The sequence below is a fragment of the Littorina saxatilis genome, linkage group LG12, assembly GCF_037325665.1.
Source record: "Littorina saxatilis isolate snail1 linkage group LG12, US_GU_Lsax_2.0, whole genome shotgun sequence".
In the NCBI taxonomy this organism is placed as follows: domain Eukaryota; kingdom Metazoa; phylum Mollusca; class Gastropoda; order Littorinimorpha; family Littorinidae; genus Littorina; species Littorina saxatilis.
In genome coordinates, this window is record NC_090256.1 from 3,039,751 (window position 1) to 3,049,750 (window position 10,000).

A 10,000-nucleotide genomic window follows, 5' to 3' on the forward strand; every position below is an offset into this window, starting at 1 on the left:
AGGGGGGTCAAAATTAACATGGGGGGCGGGGGTCAAAACTGACAAGCCCAGAATGACCTCCCGGTCAACCTGGGCTGTGTTGAAATAGGCTGCTACACCGGAGCAACTGAAAAATAGCGACTATCCGCAACTGGAACACGTTGATTCCAACCTACATGGTACGGAAAAAATCCTCAGATGTGCAGCTGTTGTTAACAAAAATGGTATTGTTCAAGGGAAGCAAGCGCAGTTGGCAATTACTTGTTTGGTTCAAGGGAAGCAACCGCGGTTGGCAAAACGGTGTATTGTTCAAGGGAAGCAACCGCGGTTAGCAAACAATAATGTCCAATGCTTGACTTGGGCTCGGCCACTGAGTTACACAGCTGCACGGGCTCATCAGCTTCTAGCAGGTCGCTCTTTTCATACAGAAAAAGCAACTACTACACACACTAACACACACACACACACACACACACACACACACCGCCTGTGGACACACACACACACACACACACACTACCTCAAGCAGAGTCTCTGCTTTCCGGCGACAAAGAAACCGGCCTAACTTGAGTGACGTTAATAGCATGGTGTCAAAACATGTACAACCAATTCGCATACGTCGCAAGTCATTTCAGAGGGCGCGGGGGGGGGGGGGGGGGGGGGCGTGGGGAGGGGGGTGGCGTTGGGGGGGGGGGGGGGGGTGGGGGTGGCGCTTGGGCAACAACCGTAAAGTATGGCGCTTAGTTCTACTTTCCAATGAATGGTCTTTTATATTTACAAAAACACTCGATGAATAGTGGTATCTGTTTTGCACCCGCAAAGACTGCTTGTATAGTAGATACACTACTCAAATTGAATCCCCGTTTTTCGGCCTATAGACCAAGCTGTGTTTATATAAGGCCAAAAAAAAAATAGTCTGTTTACGGTAACCCGACCGACCCTATTTTTTTCGCGCGACCCTAGACTTTTTTTTGGCATTTGGGAGGGAAAAAAAAGAAAAAAAAACACGTAAAAATAATTATGGTTTTTTGGAGAAAAAAAATAATAATAAAAAAACCCGACCTACCGACCCTATTTTTAGGCCTATGTTACCGTAAACAGACCTATTTTTTTTTGGCCTAAGCGGATGTGACACAAACACTGCTTACGCATTAGTTTGACATGAATTTAAGTTTGTCGGCTGCGAACGAAAGTGCACCTCAGTAATGGTTATTCACCTTTGGGACTGAGTTGTAGCTCTGTAGTAGGCCTACAACTCAACAGGAAATATATTGCACAGGCTGATGTAAGCGACCAAAAGAGGTCCCGGTATCAAGTCGCGGTTAGTAGCGTGAATGAACAATGAGAACCAATGTTTTCTTTAAAGTCTACGAAATCCCATGCAAGACATGAAATTCCACCTACGCAGTCGCAGTCCTAAAAAGGCAGTAAAGTCGACTAAATTGTTTTTTTAAACACGATTTTATTTTTTATTAAACCCCGATGACACACACACACACACACACACACACACACACACACACAAAGTGCACTGATAGTTCAAGTTACTGATCATGAGGCATTCGGTAAGTACGTAGGTTGGGAAAGGTAGGGTTTGTTAAGTAGGGATTCGGCAAGGAGGTATGAACCGGCCTGACACTGTACTGTTGTTCCCCGACACACCTGCGTCCCATCCTCCGCCGTCACAAGCACACGTCAATGCCCTACAATTGACCTTTTTCGATGAAGGCACAGTGTACGTACTATATTGATAGCAATGTCTCGTCTTAAAGGCACAGTGTACGTACTATATTGATAGCAATGTCTCGTCTTAAAGGCACAGTGTACGTACTATATTGATAGCAATGTCTCGTCTTAAAGGCACAGTGTACGTACTATATTGATAGCAATGTCTCGTCTTAAAGGCACAGTGTACGTACTATATTGATAGCAATGTCTCGTCTTAAAGGCACAGTGTACGTACTATATTGATAGCAATGTCTCGTCTTAAAGGCACAGTCTATACGTACTATATTGATAGCAATGTCTCGTCTTAAAGGCACAGTGTACGTACTATATTGATAGCAATGTCTCGTCTTAAAGGCACAGTGTACGTACTATATTGATAGCAATGTCTCGTCTTAAAGGCACAGTGTACGTACTATATTGATAGCAATGTCTCGTCTTAAAGGCACAGTGTACGTACTATATTGATAGCAATGTCTCGTCTTAAAGGCACAGTGTACGTACTATATTGATAGCAATGTCTCGTCTTAAAGGCACAGTCTATACGTACTATATTGATAGCAATGTCTCGTCTTAAAGGCACAGTGACGGGCGCAGTGGCGTGGTGGTAAGACGTCGGCCTCCTAATCGGGAGGTCGTGAGTTCGAATCCCGGTCGCTGCCGCCTGGTGGGTTAAGAGTGGAGATTTTTCCGATCTCCCAGGTCAACTTATGTGCAGACCTGCTAGTGACTTAACTCCCTTCGTGTGCACACGCAAGCACAAGACCAAGTGCGAACGGAAAAAAACCTGTAATCCATGTCAGAGTTCGGTGGGTTATAGAAACACGAAAATACCCAGCATGCTTCCTCCGAAAGCGGCGTATGGCTGCCTAAAGGGCGGGGTAAAAACGGTCATACACGTAAAAATCCACTCGTGCTAAAAACATGAGTGAACGTGGGAGTCTAAGCCCATGAACGAAGAAGAAGAAAAGGCACAGTGTACGTACTATATTGATAGCAATGTCTCGTCTTAAAGGCACAGTGTACGTACTATATTTATAGCAATGTTTCGTCTTAAAGGCACAGTTCTTACCGTGACTACAGTTCGGCTCTCCATCTTAACTATGCCCAGACTCTCCATCTTAACTATGCCCAGGCTCTCCATCTTAACTATGCCCAGGCTCTCCATCTTAACTATGCCCAGGCTCTCCATCTTAACTATGCCCAGGCTCTCCATCTTAACTATGCCCAGGCTCTCCAACTTAAGTATGCCCAGGCTCTCCATCTTAACTATGCCCAGACTCTCCATCTTAACTATGCCCAGGCTCTCCATCTTAACTATGCCCAGACTCTCCATCTTAACTATGCCCAGGCTCTCAATCTTAAGTATGCCCAGGCTCTCCATCTTAAGTATGCCCAGGCTCTCCATCTTAACTATGCCCAGGCTTTAAATGGGATAAGACCGTCCCTCCACTTGACCTAAAATCAACATTCGGATTGCTTTGCTTGAGTATAATATTGACAGTAACGATGTGTGCGGTGTCGGCAGTTCTAAGTAAGGGATATGATGTACCTATAATGTACAATGATGTATTATACTATAATGTACAATGATGTATTATACTATAATGTACAATGATGTATTATACTATAATGTACAATGAATACCAAACCCAAATCTGGACCAGCAGACACCGCATTTTTATTCATCATAACATCTCCACCACGACCGCTGAAGGGAAAATATCTATACGACTTTGACCCTTTCGATACAAGTCAAGCGCCTGGTGTTCACACAAGCATGACAGAGAGGAGGGCCTTGCAACAAGAAGGTTAAAATATGTGTCCGCGGAGACCAGTAGTTTGAAAAGCGGACAAACACTCAAGTCCTTAATGGCAAAAAACCGTAGGACTTTTAATTACAATATTACTACTACTACTACCAGTAGTTTATCCAGTGGGCATTGGATAGAAGGGAGACGGAGCGTTGTCTTCTAACGTGTTGTGGACTTGAAGCTGACATGTACGTTGATTCACTATGATTTTCTGTTCACTTTGTTTCGCTGTGTTGATGTCAGTGTACGTTCTTGCTGTTTGGGTTGTTGTTGTTGTAATGATACTGCTTTGTTGTTGTTGTTTGTTGTTTGTTGGTTGTTGTTGTTGTTGTTGCTGTTGTTGTTGTTGTTGTTGTTGTTGTGTGAGAGTGTGTGAGAGTGTGTGAGAGTATATGTGTGTGTGTGTATACGGTTTGTGTGTGTGTGTGTGTGTGTGTGTGTGTGTGTGTGTGTGTGTGTATGTTTGCCGGTGTGTGTATGTGTGTGTGCCGGTGTGTGTGTGTGTGTGCCTGTGTGTGTGTGTGTGTGTGTGGGGGGGGGGTGGGGGGGGGGGGTGGTGGGGTGTGTGCCGTTGTGTGTTAACGAGCATGGTCACATTTTAAAAAAAAGCCCTCAAGAAGACAGTCAACGATACCGTTAACGCCTCACGATGGCTAACTAGTAATTTGAATACTGTTGAATATTTATAGATTCTTTTTGAATAAGTCACAGCTCGGCTATGTCGGTCAATTTTGTTTTAGAAAAGTAAGGGATGTAATTATATTTCACAAAATACTACCGGCTGTTACGACTGATTTTGTTTGTTTTGTTTGTTTGTTCGTTCATGGGCTGAAACTCCCACGGCTTTTACGTGTATGACCGTTTTTACCCCGCCCTTTAGGCAGCCATACGCCGCTTTCGGAGGAAGCATGCTGAGTATTTTCGTGTTTCTATAACCCACCGAACTCTGACATGGATTACAGGATCTTTTTCGTGCGCACTTGGTCTTGTGCTTGCGTGTACACACGGGGGTGTTCGGACACCGAGGAGAGTCTGTACACAAAGTTGACTCTGAGAAATAAATCTCTCGCCGAACGTGGGGACGAACTCACGCTGACAGCGGCCAACTGGATACAAATCCAGCGCGCTACCGACTGAGCTACATCCCCGCCCACTGATTTTGTTTGTTTTGTAAGCGTTTTTGTCGTTATATTACATAAGAAAGAAACCAGTTTCAAAGATATTATTTATTGTAGGATTCCCTAAGCATAAAGGAAAACTGTGAAAATGTCCAGCGTCAGTCAATTATAGGCTCCAGTAAGTAGGCGTTAAGGGCACTGCCTAGTTATGGTCAAAGTTATTCCAAGTTTTTAATACTTTTGTGGGAGAAAGAACATTCTGTCTACATTACATATCTGCAGAGAACTTTTCTAGTCCCATGCACTTTTGATTTGTTGTGATTTTTGAAATAACCAGGTTTATCCCATGACCTGCCTCTTTGTCTCTGTTAGCTGAGGAGGTGATTATTCTGAATTATCCATCGCAACCATATGAATTATCCATCACAACCGAGTTTCGATCTCAACTGTCATTGGTCATTGTCTTTGATTTCAGAGTACAATTGAATAATTTATAGAGGTCATCTGCATATTCAGAGTTTACAGATGGACTACTTTTTTCAACATACGACTGAAATATTTTATGGTGTCAAAGTCAATATCACGTATAGGTACAGGCCTACATGTGTCAATATTGAGAAAATAAAGAATACTTCATACGATACGCATATTCTGCATGGATTTAAAGAGCGGAGTCGAGATATTTCGCTGGCTGAAGCGACTGCATGGTCAAAGGCATGTTCAACGAGTATCGCGAGTGGGATCAAGGGACGATACTCCCTAATTTTTACACAGACAGCCATCTACACAGAACCGTGAGAGAGAGAGAGAGAGAGAGAGAGAGAGAGAGAGAGAGAGAGAGAGAGAGAGAGAGAGAGAGAGAGAGAGAGAGAGAGAGCAATCAAAACACAACCCAGTCACCTGGTAGTTTGAAAACTCAATCTGAAACTGACATCGATTGTCGAAGGCATGCCTGCGGTGCATAACTCTCGAAAAGTTGTAGCTGGGAACCCGTTGAGATCCATTTCAACGCCCAAAAAAGTATCAGAAGAGTCAAATCAAACGTTAGGTTTTCTCATTTGGTTATTTGCTTTGGCTTTAAGTGTATTGCTTCGATTGATAGCTGAATCTGCTTGCAACCGTGCTGTTCAAGACTGTTCGAACTGTCGTCTGCTAGACGGGCTTGTGTGAATCCGAGTCGAGTAAACTGCGGGGTTCAGCGACAAATGAGGGAGTGGCATCAAAATGAAAAGAAGAAGACGAAAAGAAGTTGGAGATACAGTTAAGATATATGGGGAAGAGAAGAGGATGTGAGGTGTTAGATGTAGCCAACCTTAGGTGTTCAAACTCAAGACAGGGACAAGATAGAAAGCGATGTACCGCGACCGACTCTCAGTGCCGACATACAACTTCCAAGCTTTATTGCTTAACATCTACAACAGGCGAAGTATTGAAGCTTTGGCTCACCTAAACCCGACGACTGAATATGTAAGTGATCCACGTGTGAAAACCGAAACAGAACAGCGCGATGACAGCCAACATTTCTATCCCCGACTGACAAACAGTAACACTGCATGCGAACTGACTTGGGTCAACGATCAAACCAGCACGGCCCGAACTGAATTTGTTGCGCTGCCATTATCGTGCGCAATTCTGGTAAAAATATAAACCCGGTATGCCGAATTGAGTATAACGAAAGCCGATGTCAAATATACACAGGTATATTTTAAAATAACTTTCAAAATGTAAAAGCAGACAGCAGACCTTTTTATAAGCAATATGAATGACTGAATGTCCACATACAAGTCGAATGACGCCGTCCATTATGCTGACAAATGGGAACTAGCTTTGCGCATGAATTCATTGACATGAATTTCGACTGCGGAGGCTTTTGGCAAGCTGAAAACAGGCACGGGCAGGTTTTAGTGGAAAAAGTAAGTGTTTTTAATGAAAACGTCGGAGTAATGGGATAAATAGCTTACACACCTCGTCCTGAATATCTTGCATATTTTCCCTCGGGTCGATTTTCAGGTATTACCTCGCCAAAGGCTCGGTAATACCTGAAAATCGACCCTCGGGAAAATATGCAAGATAATCAGAACTCGGAGTGTGTAACCTATATTTCTTCTGATTTTGTGAAAATGGGTACATAAAGATAACGGCTAATATTCGACAGTACGAATGTAGTAGCCACTTGCTAGATAATTATGGGGGAGAGTGAATGTTATACCTGTTAGAACATAGCAAGAAATTACATTTCAAAGCACTTTGGTATGTTTTATACCGTCTTTTTTAATTTATTTTACTTAGCGCAATTACATTTTTCTTCATAAAGAGAAGTAACAAAATGCCTCTGAGGTATTCGGAATTCCTTACAATTTGATATGTTGTAGCTCACTCATTTCTCGAGCTATGGTTAAAATGTGAATATCAAGTCACATGCCAAAAAAAAATGAAACTGCAGGCAGTTTCCCAACCCTACCCCCTAAATTTCGCGGTCGTCATTTTGCATTCCCCACATTCATAGACATCAATACATTTCAGAGATTAAAGCAAGTAGATCTTTCATATAATAATAATAATAATACGAGAATTTATAACGCGCACATATCTCACCACAAGGCGACTCAAGGCGCACTCATACACATTCTTTCGTGTTAACAACTCATGCACACTCATATAATAATAATAATAATAATAATAATAATAATAATAATAATAATAATAATAATAATAAAACGAATATTTGTAACGCGCACATGTCTCACCAACAGGCGACCCAAGGCGCACACACACTCATTCACACACACGGAGACTTAAAGTCATTAACACACACACACACCATCAACCATTAAATATGTACAGTTATTCAGGGTGGGATGGGGGTGGGCAGTGTAGAATGCATGGACTATTTGGAAAAAAAGGAATGTCTTGAGTGCAGATTTGAATGATTCGAGGGACTGTTGTTGACGGAGGGGGAGAGGTAGTGTGTTCCATTGGCTAGGTGCTTGGAAAGAAAATGAGCGTTGACCTGCTGTTTTGAGTTTGGTGTGGGGGGATATTTCGCATACTTAAAGCCTATGATGTCAACAAAATGTTTACCAGCATTCCATGACCTTGACCTTCACACAAGGTCACAGGTGAGTTTCGAGACTTTGTAACCACTTCAGTATTTTACAAAATCACAAACAGAAAAGGATTTTAAAAAACTTATACTAAAAGGGTTGTACATTCTGTTTACAATCCTATACTAAAAGGGTTGTACATTCTGTTTACAATCCTATACTAAAATGGTTGTACATTCTGTTTACAATCCTATACTAAAAGGGTTGTACATTCTGTTTACAATCCTATACTAAAAGGGTTGTACATTCTGTTTACAATCCTATACTAAAAGGGTTGTACATTCTGTTTACAATCCTATACTAAAAGGGTTGTACATTCTGTTTACAATCCTATACTAAAAGGGTTGTACATTCTGTTTACAATCCTATACTAAAAGGGTTGTACATTCTGTTTACAATCCTATACTAAAAGGGTTGTACATTCTGTTTACAATCCTATACTAAAAGGGTTGTACATTCTGTTTAAAATCCGGAAAATAGAAGATATATGCATTGTTTGAAGGGAATGCAGCCAGAAATGCACAGTACAAAGAAGTGTACAATGCTTTATAGAGGTTTTGTATACGAATTTTCTGGCGCTATTTCATAAGTAGGTAGTCCCCTTAAGTCGAACAGTTCAAAACAAAACACGTTATCAAAACAGCACTTACAATGTTAACAATTTGGACGCTACTTTGGTTTAACCAGAATTTCAATGAGGACAACACAATTATAATATCATCGTACACAGACGCTAACTCAAGCTCGTACGAAGATGCGTATAAGATAGGAATGAAAGTACTCTAGTTGTGTATCCAGAAAGCAGACTGTACATGCAAAAGCTATGTGTCGATCGTTGTAATACGTTGTAACTTTAAACTGTGCTAAGAAGCCCCTGTGTGATCGTCAGCTTAGCCCTCAAATCAAAACCTAGTAGATGAGAGTTTGTAAGGTCGGCAGTGGTCGGTCGCTCAAGCACTCAGCAAATCGGTTTCTGTCAGAGACATCCAAAATGACTCTTGAAGGAACATTTTCCAAAATACAATCATTGCAATAACTTTGTTTTTTCAAATAGTCAAACTGTCCCAAGTGACATTATAGGCCAGTCACCGGTAGTGAGGGATGTGTCCGACACATGTGACATTATAGGCCAGTCACCGGTAGTGAGGAATGTGTCTGACACAAGTGACATAGGCCAGTCACCGGTAGTGAGGAATGTGTCTGACACATGTGACATTATAGGCCAGTCACCGGTAGTGAGGAATGTGTCTGACACATGTGACATTATAGGCCAGTCACCGGTAGTGAGGAATGTGTCCGACACATGTGACATTATAGGCCAGTCACCGGTAGTGAGGAATGTGTCCGACACATGTGACATTATAGGCCAGTCACCGGTAGTGAGGAATGTGTCCGACACACGTGGACAAGGAGCACGTTTCGAAAGCTTGCCTCACAACCCATACAATCCTTACAGGGTTATTCCCGGTGTTCGTCTATTCAACCTACAGTAACACCACAAGCCGCTCTACTTTTTTACGCTCTACTTGTTTCGCTCGTTCAGTCGTCTGATCATCTTACGACTCGATCTGCTGTACTTTAACATGAACATACCCTTGTCGACATTTGAGGAGAAGGTAACAAAAACTTGACCTTGTTGTTTGTAAAAGTTCTTGCGTTAATTTGCAAAGCAAGTCAAGGTACACGTGTTTATTTCAAAAGAGGCAATAGACGAGTGAATACAGAGACAAGTGCAACGCGAAGGGCTTAGATTGAAAAGGGGGAAAGAGGAAGGGTGCTTGTGTATACAGGGAAAATGTAGATTTAACGGGCACGTTACGTGTCACTGACAGTTCAGCACACCCCAAATCAGAATAGTAGAACCTCCCCCCCCCCCCCCCCCCTCCTCGCTCCGCCCGCTGGCTGAATGGACTGCTTTTCAAGATCCAACAGATCTAAAAAGCCCAAGCCAATAGTTTCTTCTATAGAGCGAGTCGTATCATAGCACATACCATGGAGGGGAAATGTCGGGCGCCAAGGTAATTGTTGACATGGGGATTATTTGTTCTGCTTGAGTGTTTCATTGTCTGTCTGTCTGTCTGTCTGTCTGTCTGTCTGTCTCGTGGTCTGTCCATCTGTGTTAATTGTGTGCAGGATCACGTCAATGATGCACTCTCTCTCTCTCTCTCTCTCTCTCTCTCTCTCTCTCTCTCTCTCTCTCTCTCTCTCTCTCTCTCTCTCTCTCTCTCTCTCTCTCTCTCTCTCTCTTGAGTTCTCCTTA

The 10,000-nt window shown here is 42.5% G+C and overlaps 1 protein-coding gene across 3 annotated transcripts in view; it reads left to right on the forward strand.

Moving 5' to 3' along the window:
- Positions 1–3,492: 3,492 nt before the first annotated feature.
- Positions 3,493–10,000, forward strand: part of LOC138981066 (solute carrier family 23 member 1-like) — a 49,673-nt gene continuing 43,165 nt past the window's right edge. For 2 of the 3 annotated variants that reach the window (XM_070353877.1, XM_070353879.1), the window contains exon 1: positions 3,493–3,706. The gene's annotated coding sequence lies outside the window, so the exon portion shown is untranslated. Of the gene's footprint in view, positions 3,707–9,692; positions 9,759–10,000 lie in introns of those variants that run through there. The other variant, XM_070353878.1, reaches the window with a different exon arrangement.